The sequence below is a fragment of the Polistes canadensis genome, unplaced genomic scaffold (assembly GCF_001313835.1).
Source record: "Polistes canadensis isolate GaletaPanama2010 unplaced genomic scaffold, ASM131383v1 scaffold_39, whole genome shotgun sequence".
Classification (NCBI taxonomy): domain Eukaryota; kingdom Metazoa; phylum Arthropoda; class Insecta; order Hymenoptera; family Vespidae; genus Polistes; species Polistes canadensis.
The window spans coordinates 266,054-283,305 of NW_014569586.1; the positions used below are offsets into that span (position 1 = coordinate 266,054).

General features: G+C 29.4%; 1 protein-coding gene across 9 annotated transcripts in view; it reads right to left on the reverse strand.

Annotated features, from left to right (window-relative positions):
* The window catches only part of LOC106784729 (protein tincar), a 153,943-nt gene that overhangs the window by 73,846 nt on the left and 62,845 nt on the right, over positions 1–17,252 (reverse strand). The gene's annotated exons all lie outside the window — the stretch shown is intronic.

A 17,252-nucleotide genomic window follows, 5' to 3' on the forward strand; every position in this document is an offset into this window, starting at 1 on the left:
GACAACAGATTTTTCCCACGATTTTTCACGCGACGCGATACCAAATCAACGTTGGAAGCACGTTCGACAAACTACGCGTTATGAATAAGAATCAGAGTAGTACGTATTAAAAAAAAAAAAAAAAAAAAAAAAAAAAAAAAAAAAAAAAAAAAANGGAAGAGAATGAACAAAATAAATAAATAAAGGACAACAGATTTTTCCCACGATTTTTCACGCGACGCGATACCAAATCAACGTTGGAAGCACGTTTCGAGATGATCGTCGTTTCTAGACGAGTTTATGCATTTCAAAGATTTATTGCTAAAAAAAAAAAAAAAAAAAAAAAAAAGAAGAAAATGAAAAAAGAAAAACAAGAGGAGATAAATAGAAAGGGGAGAGTTAAAAACGATAATACTATTATTACAGAATGCAATGATGAATTTGTTGGAAAATTATGAAACATTAATTTACGTCTAATTAATTAAGCAATTGTAAGAAAAAATACTATTTTAACAAATATTTAATTATTGTATAATTTGAATATGCTCGTCACGATAAAATAAAATAAAATTTAACAAAATAACGGAAAATGTGTTATTTTAATAGTAACATATACATTTTCTATATAATATTATATTATATATGTGTTACCGTGAAAGATCGAAATTGAAGAATGTTAAGATTTACATGGTCGCTTGTATGTATGTACGAAATATTAATGTATAAGAATAAACCCAAATATTCGATCTTTCACTGACGTATTTGGCATGCGTTAACATTTCGTCATATGAATCTTGACATTCTTCAATTTCGATATTTCATATATATAATATTTCCCATAAAGATGAATTATATACTTAAAACAATTCGGCATTGTATTTTAATATCAATATCATGATGTATCGTAGTATAAAACAATAGATTCGAAAATTTGTTCAAAAGTAAAGAAAGAAAGAAAGACAAAAAAAAAAAAGAAAAAGAATATGGATAAAAAAAAAATAAAAACAAGGATAGTCTCGATATAGGACTTTCATCTATAGGAAATTCATTGCTACTGATCTATCTATCTATCGTTTTAACGATAAAAGAGAAGACCGACAACGACAACCGGTTGGATCGACGTACATATATAGTTTCTATATACGTACATATAGATATATGTATATATATATGCACAGCTCGAATACAGCTGGTGTTTCGCTCATCGAAGCGTATCCGGAAGCGGAACGAGATCTCTCGGTGGTCCACGAGGCTCGTAAATTCAACGCGAAGCTTCTGCAGGAATAAAGCTAGCCGTTAGCTGAAGAGACACTAGGCTGACTACTAACCCATACGTATGTATACACGTGTATATTGGTTTGTGTTTGTATATTGGTGTATATGCGTGTGTGTTCACTCGCGCGTTTATAGGAACATGAGGAAGCAACATACGTTCGTTCGTTCGTTCGTTCGTTCGGCAAGAGACTAAGTTATTGGTTGAAGTTAATAGACCAACTCGAAGAGAATTTTACGGTGACATCGTTAACGTACCACCTGTGCTCGACTAACAGTATACAAAAAGATTTTTTTTTAATAAATAAATCTTGATCAATCGAACAGATATACCTGGAATACCTGATTATTTTCTCGAGATCCGTGTCTTCGTGTGATCAGGAAATAAATATTGAAATTAAATGAGGGAACAAAATTATTGTGCTCGTGATAAGTTTCTTTTTGTTCTGGTATTTCTTTTATATTCTTATTATATTTATATTTATTTATTTTCTTTTTCCACATCCAAATGATATCTTCTTCATTTGATAACTAAATAATAATCGAATGAATTATACAACGATCAATGAAATTGGATAACGAGAAAAGAACTGCTATTCAAACATAAGAATCAAGCGAGTACTGAACACATTAATTAAACGATGTTAATGGATTATAGGATCCCAATGGAGATCTTCACACACAACTTGCATGTGTACGATTGACTAGGAGAACAAACAGGAAATCAAACAAGCTTTGAATATACGCAGCCAATCATCTCGATTATCTGTTTAATCGTCCGAATTATCCCATTGTTAAATACATTTTCTTCTAATCTTTGAAAAATCTTGTAAAACTAATATTTTGTATTTAATAAGAATGTTACTTGTATAGAATTATAATAAATCATTAAGTATATTAAATCAAATATAACGTTGAACAATACTTTTCTGTAATATCAATAATCAAACTAAATATCGTTAAACAATAACTACATTAATTAATAATTCAACTTAATTGATATTTTCAATATCCGAAGACGTATTTATCGGTTACAATGGACTCGGAAGCATTCGAGCAACGTAGAGAATCCATCAAACGCACCAATACGAAAGCTTAACGTCACGAGATGGTGATCACAACGTTCCTGGTTAATCGTCAGGAATATGGGATCGTATTAGAATCGTCCCGATGCATTACGACCACACACTAAGAGTAGATTGCCTGAGATAGGGTTAGAGTGATAGTTTCGAGGGCTTTCAAATGCTGTTTTGCTCGGTTCTCTATGTACAGAGTGTACCATCTAACTTTATCTATTAAAATATCTACTTTATTCTTAACAAACAAAATACTTAACTAAAAGTATTAATGAAGTTAAATAGTTTTCGGAAGATCACTTTCTTTTTTTATTTTTTGTATAAAATCTCTCCCAATAAAAAATAGGAAATAAATTAGACACACCCTATATTATACATCTGTCTCACTTTTACTTTCAATTCTCCTATCAAATCAGTTTTTATTTTCCATTCCTATTAAATCTCGATCCCTATTACTATATCTCTCTCACTCTCTCTCTCTCTCTCTCTCTCTCTCTCTTACTTTTGTCCGTGAATTTTGCTGACACGTTTTCATGCTTCGAATGCTCGGAATGAATATCGTTAAAGTCGACCATTTCGAACTGACGAAATTTGTGGGCAAGCCTTCCGGTTAAAACACCATGTGCCCTTGGTGCGAATAGCTTAGCTATCCATTTAGCTAGCTGGCTAGCTAGCTAGCTAGCTAGCTAGCTAACTAACTAACTAACTACTTTTCGGAGAGGGTAGATAATAGGAAAGAGAAAGTGCAGACACGCACGTTGAAGGAAGAAAATCTGGTCTACTCTGGTTAGGGTTATAACTGGGCAAGACGCGTTAATGAATATAAACGTGCTACCTACATCTTCCTGGTAATTCGAAACCAAAATCAACGTTCCTCCAACTAATTTATTTTCCTTGACTGATCGACTATTTTTTTTTTTTTAGCAACAAAAGTATTATTTTTCTTTCTCGCAAAACATAGAAATTCCTTTTTCTATCTTTTTTTACGGGAAAAACAGTTTACATTTTATTCTATTTTTAATAATTGTCTGACTGAAAATTATTTGTCCAAAAAAAAAAAAAACTCCAGATTATTGGATACTGATTTTTTGCGTTTCAGACAACATTTTTGTATATTTGATCATGAAATAATATACAATTGCTGTATTAACGTTTTTTCTTTTATATTTCAATTTTTAAATAAAAATAAAAATCATGTCAGGTATAGATTTTTCATTTGTTGCTTTTATGTCTTTTTTTGTTTTGTTTTTTAGAAATAGCTCGAACGTGCCAAAACTGTTGAATTCACGTTGAAAAGTTTCGGCACGTCGAGTGTTAATTTAATGCTCTCTTTCTCTCTCTTTCTTTCACGCATACACGTACACATACTCACTCTTCTCGTTTTTGTCTCTCTTACTTATTACGCTTCGAAAGCGTCAGAGGGTTTTTTTCACAGTACATTCCCAAAACGCACCAGAGCTCTTTTCACAACGTGAAATACAGGCGAGAATGAGACTCGGCTTGCACATGTTGAAAACTTGAATTACAACGATTATCATAATCCTCTTTCGTAACAAAAAAAAAAAAAAAAGGAAAAGAAAAGTGCAAACGGTTACGTCAACCGTACGAAAATTATTATAGTTAGTATCGTGCTTACGTACGAATCTCGCGTGCGATTTTTATTTATTCATTTATATAACTTTAAACCGCGATTTTTTTTCCGCGATTAATATCCTTTTTTTTACCACTTCTTTACTCTTTCTCTCTCTCTTTGAATTTTTTATTATTTATTTTTTTTGTATTTAAGTTCCACTTAAAGGTAATGCTTATTATTAAACATTATTCTCACGCGTTGCTATTTTTATTTCATTTCTTTTAATTTATTCAGAACGCAATGTTGCAATTTGTTTTCATTTTGTTTATAATCTCTCCAACATTGTTATCACATTTTGTTTATCTCTTTATTTCTCCTACGTATACGTTCTTGAATTAACTCCCAGTTTTCGATTTATTTCAATACGGAATGTGTGCGAAACAAATGTCAATTTTCCACGGCAGATTCATTTTCAATTCAAAATCGTTTTCATCGTTTTATTCCAACGAATTCAACAAACGAGAATTACGATTGTATATTATTATATTCTTATTTGTTGTTAAAAAGAGAAAAACACTGATGAGTAATAAAAATATTAAATAAATGTCTATCTTCGGTTAGGGATTAGATGATTTTATTTTCAAACGAAAGGAAGAGAGAGAAAAAAGAAATAAATCGATATTAAAATAATTGAAAATGAAAGTATCTCGAATTGAAATACGTAAGGAAAAATAATACACATTGATTTCTAGTTCTTTTCTTTTGATTTATTCTTTTTGTCAATCGAAGAACGAGATGAATGAAAGGCGTCTTCGATGGTTTAAGAACCGAATTCAAAGGATACGAATTGAAGAGATCTAGAAAAAGATTCCACAGATCTCCTATCGAATATGTACAAAGAAAGAAAGAAAGAAGGAAATAAAGTAAGATATAGATGTAGCACTGAAAATTTCACGAATAAAAACGACGAAAATGATATCGAGCTTTGTAGTATATTTGAGAGGAAGAAAATACTCCTCCATTATCGATCAGCACTCGTAACATATAACGGACCAACTAAAAATACTAAAAATAAGTGAATCGTTATACGAAATATATAAAGATTATAAATTATTTGCAATTTTTTTCTTCAAAGGTTTGTAAAAAACATATAATTTAAATAAATCTCTCGAAAAGCTCGGTGTCGATTTATAAATAGGTATAATATATATATATATATATATCTATWTTTATATATACAAATAATATGTAAAAATAAAATATAAATATATGAATTAAATCTTTCAATGTATTCAAAATAACATATTTGTTTTCTAAAAGAAAAAAAATATACATTAAATATTTATCCATTTAAAATAATATTGGTTACGAATATTTCTTAGCAACCCCCTAAAACATACAAAATAATGTTCTTCTCCTTCCTCATTTTATTAAAACTTTGTCCTGTTATAATAGCTTCTTTTTTTTTTATTGCTATTTCTAGGAGCGATTTATATACAAAATAATATAATACCCTTAAATAACACAAATCAAATTTTAAAGTTAAATAATTATCGTATATTAATTTATTATATGCAAAATAAATACGATATATATCAAAATGCATAAAAATAATAATATAATTAACAACAAAACAAAAATCCTAAATCAAATTATAATTCCTATTGTTATTAAAAGTTTCCTTTATAAAAAAAAAATACGATCATTATCGAAAAAAAAAAAAAATAAATTTCAGTCTGTAATAACCAATCAAAGATTTACGTTTACGAATATTTTTCTATATCTATTCACCGATAGTCAACACTTCTAACGTTTCACAATAACTCTCGCGATAAACGAACGACAATGGAGGGTGGACAGCGAACGAAGTTGTTGCCGTTCTCACCCTTTCCTCGTTGTTGTAGTCGTAGTCATTGTACCCACCCCTCTCTCTCTCTCTCTCTCTCTTTCTCCCTGTAGGCGTCTAAACCTTTAGCATCCCTCTCCCTTTCTCTTCCTCCACCTCATCCTTTCAATCAATAGCCACATTGCCGCGTGGAGTACTAAAACGGCGGGAATGTAAAGCTGGCAATAGTGGCACGGCCATATATCCGCCGCCATTTCTATCCTGGATTCGACGTTCATCCTCTTGTAAACTCCGAACGATTCTCCTCCATCCTCTATCTCTCTCTCTTTCTCTTTCTCATGACGTTAACCATGAAATACCGGATTCGAAATGCGTGAAACGCATCTTCCTTCCCATCCAACAGACATGAATTTATGTTTTTAACAACAGTAAAGAGCTTTTGACATGATTGAACACTAAACATACCATGATCGAACGATTGATCTCTTTTTAATGTTCAGAAATAAAATTCTCTATTCACGATATTGCAACGATTATATTATAATATAAAAAATGTATTGTATTCTATTGTATTAATTATTATTTCATTTGGAGAAATTCGCGTATGCAAATAAAATTAAATTGATTAATGTTATTTACATTGTAAATGATTATCTAACGATAGTAAAAATTTCTTATCATTTAATGATGTTAAGTTTAATTATTATACAAATTTATTTGAAATATTAAAAATTAAATCATTCGATATATCGAATATTTTAATAATATTTTTATTATTATAATAAATGTTAATTTATAAAAAATAAATATATTAAATTATAATAAAGGCAACACTAAATTATAGAACAATTCTAAAAGTGATCTATGAACAGTCTAATTATTATCTGCGTTTAATTTAAAAAAGAAAACAAAAAGATACTAATTGCATTGAAGGTAATTGTAAACTCGTACTCGAATAATGAGTATAAATTCAATACTAATTACATTGTGAATATTAATACACTCATACTCGTAATTGGTACTGAAATTTAATAGTTCGAGTATAAATTTCTAAGTAATAATAATTATCACGAATTTTAATGAATTTAATAATAAATAAATAAAAAAAGAAAAAAAGAAAATATGTATTTTCGCAAGAAATCGGAGCACTAAATTGTTTGATAATCTGATGAAAATACGTCGGTCGCCGACATCGAGGATATCTGACAAAGGAAGATGATATCACAAGAAGGATTTTCTCTCTCATTGGATCAATAAATTATCTTCTTTTTGAGAGTTTAAATCGTCTCCGCAAAGTTTTCTATCGATAAAACTTAAACGATCGCTTATCTCTATCCTACGATCAATTTATCTCATCCATAGGAACCGTAAACGTAAGCCATATAAGCCTCGGACGATGTCGGATCGAAGAGATACGAGAATATGGCCACGCTAATCGCACTCTCGAGCTGAACACAATGCCCTAGCTTTAATTTATCATCGATTATTCTCCTCCTTAGGGAGCCTACGTAATTCTCTAATTACGCTAAGATTGATATCTAATCTTATTCAACAAATTTTTTTCATTCTTTCTATTATTTTCCAATTAAATTGCCAACTAAATGAATCAATTTCTTCTTTCATTATTAAATACCGACAAGAAAAAAGTATATATTGAAATTTATTATCTGCAAATATTAGTACATGTATGTTACCGTGAAAGACCGAAATTGAAAAATGTCAAGATTCACATGATGAAATGTCAACACATTCCAATTACGTCAGTGAAAGATCGATTAATTCGGTTTATTTTTATACATTAATATTTCGTACATAGATACAAGCAACCATGTGAATCTTGATATTCTTCAATATCGGTCTTTTACGATAACGTATATATATATATAACAATCAAATTTTATTTTTATATCATTTTTATATTTTTAGAAAAAAAAAATGATATTCAAATAGCTGCTACGCTGTTATTTATGGACACCAAATGAAATTGAAATACACCTGTTAAAAAATAATATAAAAAAATAAACTATTACACACAAGATCTTATTATCATCAAAATAATATATAATTATATTTTATTAATCAGTAAATTCAAATCACTATTAACGAATATGTCGCGAATTGTATCGATCCTTGTTGGTCTAATCGTCTATCTCTGTCTGTCTTTAACGTACAACAAGGAAGCTCAATAATGGGTTTGCCGAGTAATCCACTAATTGATTTCAATATTCCTCTGCTCAAGGAGACAAGTCGTAGTCAGTTTCGCGGTTTACACATCAATCCTATGAGCATTCCATTAGACGCAACCCTAACACATATGCACATATTTGTCTCTCTTTCTCTTTCTCTTTCTCTTTCCTTGCGAAAAGCCATATTGTCAGTGTCGTTCACCTAGAGGATATAATTACTCGACGTAGGCCTAATGTATAAAGCCGTATTTCACAGCTGTCAGAGCTTACAAGCTCATTCACTCTCTTGCATTCACATACCCACATATAAACGTATATACATACAACAATTTCACAAGCTTAGAGAATCGTTCACTTCGGGATCAAACGATGGGCCAATACTGTAAACACGTTTTGGAAATCCTCCCATGTGTAAACTCTTCAAACCACCATTCATAAATGAATTGCTTTGAAAGTTAACTGACGTTTAATTTTATTTCAAAGTACTTTAAATAAAGAAAAAAAAAAGTAAAAAAGAAAACAATCTAACGTTACGAATGTGGTTAAAGGGATAAATATTAATATTTGTATTGTATCGATATAATATCGATTTACTGATTGATTTAAAACGTATCATATTTTTTTTTTAACGATTTATTAATATTATAATTAATATATTTATATTTTTGTAGGAATAATTTTTATACTAATTTGTATTACGAATAAAGTATTAATTCATAAGTATTAATATTCTAACCAAAAAGGATAAGAAATTCGCGCGCGTGCATAAATATTAATTAATATTAATTTGTATTGAATAGTTCTATTTACTGTAAATTATTATATCATACATATTCATACCTTAGGAAAATGAAGCAAATATCCTATAATAAAGTTATGCAAGAAGCTATTACGTATGAACTAATACGTACTAACGATAATGTGGTTTAGAATTTGTCATTAGATATTTATGCGTCTCCAAATGGTTTCTTTTAATCTTTTACAAATATTACATGTCGATAGAGAACATTTCTTTGACTCGTGATTTCCCAAATAAAACTCAGTTGGTGCATGCATAGTGACCAAATATACACGGTGGAATTATTTCAATAGAAATAAATAAAAAAAAAAAAAAAAAGAAATAAAAGAAACAGCCTAATTAAAGTAACCGTTCATATTTCAAATATATTTCATCCTAAACATATATATATATATATGTGTATTTATTCTTTTGGTCCGTATTTTTGTTTCAGTCTCAGAAAATAGAGAAAGACAGAAAAAGGATTTCTCACAAAACGTTAAAAATTCGTGGCATGGGAACTAACTGAATGAATTAAAACGAAACACGAGAGAAGAGGACCGAGGGTTGCGGACTCGGTTCGTTGGAAACGAATGGATGTCTTTTTTCTCTCTCTCTCTCTCTCTCTCTCTCTCTCTCTCTCTCTCTCTCTTTCTCTCTCACTCACTCTTTATATATATTTTTTTGTAAGCCGCCATCGATCCATATTTTCTAAGTGGCTTCCGTCAAAAATCCCTACGAACGAAATTTTATTTCGTTTTCCGTCTGGCTGAATATTTTTTTTTTGACGAATGTACGAATGCGATCGGAGGGAAAGTCCATTTAAAAAAAAAAAAAAAAAAAAGAACCGATAGAAAAATAACCAACCAAAAATAATGTTCACAATTCCGGGAATGATATTTAATGCATTCTTGCAATTAACGATGCGAACGTTTTGGTTTTTTCGTTTAAATAACATAAGTATTATTAATGGCGATGGATAATGTTTCAGTAAAATTTGAAATATTTCTGTTATTTAAACATATTTCCATTCAATATGATACCAAAAAATAAAATTACTTAACGGATCGAAACACAACGAGATTCTGAAATGTAAGTTTGGTATGTAATAATGTAAAACGATTTTGAGGTTTAGTATACGAAATTTTAGTAAGGAGGAAAAAAGAAATTATTTTTCGAAAATATTTTTTGTATTCCATTTAATCGGGCAGTATCGTGATTAAAATTTAGTTAATTTTTTTTTAACAATTTTTCTATTTTATTTTAATAATTAATACGGTAAACGAATCAACTTTTCAATAAAAACATTATTTTTCCATTGTAAAAAGTGTTTTCCCATTTAAAAAAAAAAAACTCATTTAATACGTTAACGTGTTAAATGAAAATGGCAAAATGATGATGATAATAATAATAATAATAGTAACGCGTAATGTGAAGCTAAAGATAAATGATAAATATCTTTTTGCTAACGATAATATTCAGGTAACTCCATTATCCATTAGGTATTCCATCGATTCGATAATTACCTATCGAGGAATTTCTCGAGTTATACGTCAAAGGGAGACGACGCGTTTCTCATTGGTTGAAGGGCGACGATAACGTTCGATACTCGCCCTTATTGCTGCCAGATCTCCCGCAGGGCTACGTCGTGTTCAGAACACCCTTGGAATCACTTCGAGGGTTAAAACTGCTTCTTAGAATGGAAGCTTTCCTATCAGGGCGATTAGATTCTAAACGGTGATTGGTCGGTGAGAAAGTTAGAAGGATCAAAAATATATCGGAAATATTTTCTATTAAATTTGCACGTACCGGTCCTGAAACGAAATATATATATATATATACATTTTTAAATTGGATATAATTAATAATTTAAAAACAATTTTTATATAATAATGTATAAACACAATATTTTATCATTATAATCGTCGTAAAATCAAATGATACGAAGTAATAACACCATATACAGAATTTAAATAGAAAATTACAAACCGATCGTATTGAACTTTTTATTCAGATTATTATCCTCGAAAGTTATTATTAATAAATACATTATTCGTAATTAATGTCTATTATTAGAAAAACAATTTATTATACAGATAATAACGCTTAAAATTTAATTACCGATGTCGAACGATGCTACTTAAATTAACGATGAACTAATGATATTTTCAAATTATTCTATAATAATTGTTAAAAATTCGAACACACGTAAAACGAAGGTATAATTGCTGGGTGAAAGGGTCGAATTAAGATAGGGTGAGTTTCGAAGAAGGTTAGAGACGAGAAGTGAAGGAGAAAGAATAAAGGTTGCTCACGAAGCAGGAAGCAACACGAGAATGATCTAACAAAGGCATCGTGTCTCGATAGAATCATACCCCTCCCACTCCTCCCCCCCTCTCTCTCTCTCTCTCTCTCTCATTCTCTCTCTTTCTTTCCTTTACCCTCTTTTATTCTCCTTTCTTCGTTGGATTAATTACAAGGCACAAGTGTTTTAACAACGATTAGGGTACATTTATTGCAACCCATTCTCGTAATGTCATCTCATTATGCAAATTACACGTACACGAACGTAATTACGTTTTCGAACAAATCGATGTATCAATATCGTATAGAAAGCTGTGTTAAGTCGTAGACCTTTTAAGCAGATCGATTAAAATTAATAGTTAATTAATTTAAAAATAGTTCAAAAATAAAATAATTAATTTATAATATAATTGTATATATTTTTTCGTGATAATCAAAGATGTATGCATGTAACACTCTGTTCGGAATATAATAATAATTATTTTTAAGCGTTACCCGTATATATGGTCTTTCATTATTGACGCGTTAGAAAAGATTTCGATTAGTGTCTTGGAATGTAAAGCGCGAGACTGACTGACTCATGGACAAAGACATAATCGAAAACCGATAATGTCTCGAATAATATATACGCCGAAAAATACGGCGGCTGTTATCGGAAAACTTATATACGGCTTATCCTTTATTATTAAACGAAATATCTAGGCGCATTATCATTTATTCGAAATATCTGAACGCGTAAGCGAAAATTATTTTAACCCTCAAATATTTAACATATAAACGAAATTTAAAAATTCGAGTCGATATGTTATTAAAGAAAAAAAGAAAGAAAACAAACAAAAATATTTTTCAATTGATTCCAAAATTTGTTCGGAGTAATATAAAAAGAAAAGATAAAAAATTCTTGTAATTAAAAAATGATCTTAAAATTTGTATACCGATAAACAGAAAAAAAAAAAACAAAAAAGAAACATTAATAGATTATTTTCAACGTACGACATATTTTCGATTCGCAATCATCGAGTTTAAGTTTAAGTTTAAGTTAAAGAAAGAAGTTTCGTAAAGAGGAAAAAACTAAAAAATAAAAAAAATAAAAGGGAGGGAGATAGGGGGTTGGGAACATAACCGTGACGTCGAAGTACTACGTCTTCGTCCGTTTTCATTCTTGTCCTCGGTCTTTTTTTTTTCTTTATTGTTTTTTTTTCCCCCCTTTTTCTCTACAGTTTCGAAAGACGACGACCGATCATTCGCGGTTTACGAAAGCACCGAGCGTGTAATCCACGACGAAAGTTTATAAATGGCGCACGCGAACAGCGCCTCCACAAAAATCGATAACGCGTTACCTACTGCTTCATCTCTCTCTTTCTCTTTCATTCTCTCGTTCTATCTCTCTTTATCTTGTTGATGCTACTACAAGCAACAGCGTAATATCCATACGCATGCATTGAAATTCCTATGGGGTGAGAAAGAGAAAAAAAAGAACCAAAAAATCGTACATATTAATCGAGTCGGAGAACAAGCAATTGCTCAACGATTTTTTTTTTCCATTCCATTTGCCCCCTTTTTTTCTTTATACTTTCAAAAAAAAAAAAAAAAAAAGTTGTAATATATTTTCTTTTATTTTATTTTAATTTAATTTAATTTAATTAAATTCTTATTTCTTTTCCATATACGATTTAATCAAACGGTATGAATTAACGCGATGACGAAGAAGAAACGTTACGGTAAAATCGATTTATTATTATAATATATTAATAATTAACTAAGTCATTATTTAAAAGGATCTTATTAATTTAATCCTTAAATGTTATTATATAGATATAAAATTTGTCATTATTAAAATTTGATCGTAGTATATTTTACTTTTGAATATAATTACGAATTTAAACAATTAATATATTACGCTTATATGAAGTTTTAAATGTTTCATTTCATTTATATCCTTACTAAAAATTTGATTATTTTTCTACGCAACGAAGTATGGTCTTTCTCGAAGCAATATTTCAATGAATGTATGATAACATTTAAAAATGATTAATTTAATTTATTTCCTATTCGATAAAAAGAAAAAAGAACTAATTTAATTATAGTTTTTCAAGGTTTCCACGACGTTAACTCGTAAAATACTTCTCCTTTGAATTAAAGAAAAACTAAACATTAATTATAAAAATTTGAAGATCGTACGTGCCGATATGATCTAGTAAACCTTTAATAATCCGGGAGTAAAACGATTCTTCTTCCTTTCTCGACAGAATTAATTCAGACGGGATTATTAATGCCTTTACGAATGCAATTAGTTTTGCGGACGGGGTTCGTCGGTGAGGAAAGGGACACCACGAAGAGGATCGTTCGATCCCTTTTCTCCCTTCCTCCACCCTTATAGTCAACCCCTCCTCCACTTTTCAAACCTAGTCAGTCCTGGACGAAGGGACACTTTCAAAGTCGAGTGGGTAAGTGGGATGGATTATCGAAACGTTGCAGACAAACCTGACCATCTAGGATTAAAACCTCGACCAAGGATACTATGGGTGTTAAAATGTTCAACCATACTAAATACCGGACTTTCAGCAAACTAACTAATATGTAATAACAATTAGAAGAGATTCTCTAATTTCAAATGAATTTACGAGATGGAAGGAAACCTTATTACTACTCAAATTCCAGCTCTTTGAAGGTCTGTTAGGGGCAGCACGTTTGAAGATAATAATTTAATAGACAAAATGATTGTCCTTGAAGTCCCATAAGTGGTTACTGAAAATTACATTACATTTTTTTAACGAAATGCGATTTGAAAAAGGCAAATATCCAATTTTTTCTAAATTTTTAATAAATACAATTTAATTTAATTTTATCAACTTTTTATAAGTTTCATAGAGCTAATTTACTAAATCGAATAATTGATGACATTTTTCTATTGAAATAACAAATTTTTATATGAATTCGATTACGAGAAATATCATTAAATTTCTGTATTCCATTTCTTTTTATTTCTTTTTAAAAAGAACATTATTAAACGTTTGACAGTTTTATCGCGCAGATCAAACGAACGACAGGCACAAGAAACTTCCTATTTCCGATATGATATCGAGCCAGAAAAGTTGAAATTTTGTTGTTTCGTTATCCTGACGTAACTTACGTTCCCTCGACGGATATAAGTATGTGACGATAAACTTTGTGACTGTTTGGAAAATATCGGTTTTTTTCTTTTTTCTCTTTTTTTTTTTTTTTATATAGTCAGCGTTTGCCGATTGACGTAACGAGGACTGCAACGTGTACACGGGCTGAGGCTGAACGTAATAAAAACACGTAAATATCACCAACGTTTATTTTATCTGTAAAGAACTTTCTTCCACGTCCGTTTCAAGATTTCCAATAAAAAAAAAAAAAAAGCTCTCTTAGATTATTAATTTTCAAAATAAATGTAAAATAAACTTTTTCTCTTACAAATATGATAATCGATTGAAATATAATTAATTGTTTTTCAAAATAGAAAAATAATAATTTTTTGACAAGTGAATAAAAAATATTCTACCCTTAACAATCTTGTGACGATGGTCCGAAAATATTAATAGCGAAAATAATAAAAATCGTGTGGACCAATCTGTATTATTATTATTATTATTAAAAGTTCACTTAAGCAAAATAATATGTATTATGTTAGTATGAATAAACTATATTTAAGATAAAAAGCAGAAATTAAAAACATAATTTATATTTACATTTGAATACCACTTTAATGTTCGAAATTTTCCATCCTTTTATATACGAAAATAATATGCATAAAAATGTACTATGCACGCACTACCGCGGTTTATTCATTTTATTATATAATTATTTTCAATCCGATCGAAATAGATAATGTCAATCAAATCATAGAATTTCAGTGAATTGAATAAACAAAGTATTGCCAGCGAAACGATTCCAATATAACGGAATTATCCCGAGATATCGTTTGGAAACCGCTTATCCGCATTTAGTTTAACGCGACCATGCATACACACCAAATAATATACAAATGTATAATTGTGTAAGAAAATTCAAATATATTATCGATTAATTGTTACTCGTACATTTGAATCAAATCGAATTCGAAACGAATGAGAACATAGTTTCACATATCCGATATTTTAATATTATTAATAATAATAATAATAATAATTTATCAAAAATATGAATATGAATTTTTTTAATTGCAATGAAAATCAATATTAATTCACAAGCAAATCAATATTAATAATAATTAATTAATAATTAATTAATATTAATCAATAATAATAATCGTAACTGATGTTGAAATTAGTAGATTCTGACAATTATGTTGTTCTCGCTTAACTCGTGTCTGTTTCACGCCACGTTGAACCAAGCTCAAATATGATTAGAAGAGTAGCTAGGAAACTCGAAACGTTACATACGACGGCCCTTATATTCGATTACATACGTTCGGTGTCAATAACGATGTACTCGTCAATTTTACCTTGGAAAATACATCTTTAAAGGCACGACACATACATATCTCCCTTTAAACGACAATCCATATCGTTCCTACTATCGTTTTTTTATTTCCTATCATCGAATTATTTTATCTAATATTTTGTAGAAAATAATTGACATTTCCAATTAATTTATAATCTAAATATTATAATTATATATATATAATAATTTATAATATTAGGGGGAATGTAATGTTGTTTCTATACATAGTAATCCAATATAAAATACATTTCTATACAATACACAATCTATACAAAATACAATTCTATACATAGTAATCCAATTATAAATAATTATATTCACGAGAATATTAATAAAAACAAATGTTTATTGTTCCCCAGGGCAACGAAGTTATTTGAAAACGTATCGATCCTTAAAATAATTCAAAATCGTTTAAACACAATACAAATCTCATCAAATTTGTGATTATAGTATTGATCAAAATTGTTAATAAAATATAACCAAAACAACTATTTAAAACAAATACAAATCTTCAAATTAAATGAACCTAATTTAAGATCGACGAGTGTTATTAACATTTTGTCAAAACTTTGATTCAATTATTGTATTATCACTTCACCATTAATTTATATTGGACAATATTGTCTACAAAATATTAATAACATTATTGTATTGGAATAATTACAAAATGATGATGTAAATGATTAAAATTAAATATGAAAATAATGATATATATATTGTAAATAAAAAGATGAGAAGGATATATGTAATAATAAGAGTTCTTTGCACGCGTTAAACGTACGTATACGTTGCTGCTGGCAGGTAAACGTTTGCAATAATAACAACAGCATGGTTTGCTCGAGTCACCATTCTTGGCAGACACACGTCTTCAGGAAACATCCGGACATCCGGATGTCCCAACGTCACGTAGAGAAAGACGAGCGTTACTACTAGTTACACACGTGCGAGAAGAACGTTTCACGTTTAACATAATATCCATAGATAACATAATATCATAACAACAACGTTTTAACCATTCCAATTTATATATCAGTTTCGTTACGAAATCAATTATTTCTTTAATAAAAAAAAAAATAAACCTCTTACGTCAGATCCTTAAACCCCGTCCCGTTATCGACATAATATATTTTTCATTTTTATTTTATTAATCTTTTTTATTTCTATTTAAACGCTTAGCTCTGGGAAACGTTCACGAATTGTTCACGCATCGATCGTTTTATCTCAGTTCGCTAAACGATTATCGATACGCGTCATGAAATGTAAAATATGAAATTTGCACGTTCGAAAGCTGCTTTCCATGGACATTGATAAGCCGATAATCGATCTATCGACTTCTAGCTTGATTAATACTCGAAATCGTCCAAGTGAGAACGGAGACAGCTACGAAATTTTTCTTCTCATTCATCGACCATCTAAGTTTCTACAAAAGTTTCTTCTTTCAAAAAAGATCTAACTTCGTTTTGTTTGATTTCATTTCTACTAACATTTCTAACGTAAATTAGTATTGAAATCTATCATTTTCTTAATATATACTTATTTCATGGATAATACAAAATATCAACTATTAATCAAACTTTTCTTTAAAATGAGAGAAAGTATTGTGTTAAATAATTTATTAAAAATATTTTTATGCGCGTCGCGTGGATAGAATGTTTTAATTTATGATTTAATTTAAAAAAAAAAAAAAAAAAAAAAAAAATAAACAAACAATCATTCGTAACGATTTATTTGCTGGCGTAGAGAAATAAAAATAAAATATACATTTGCG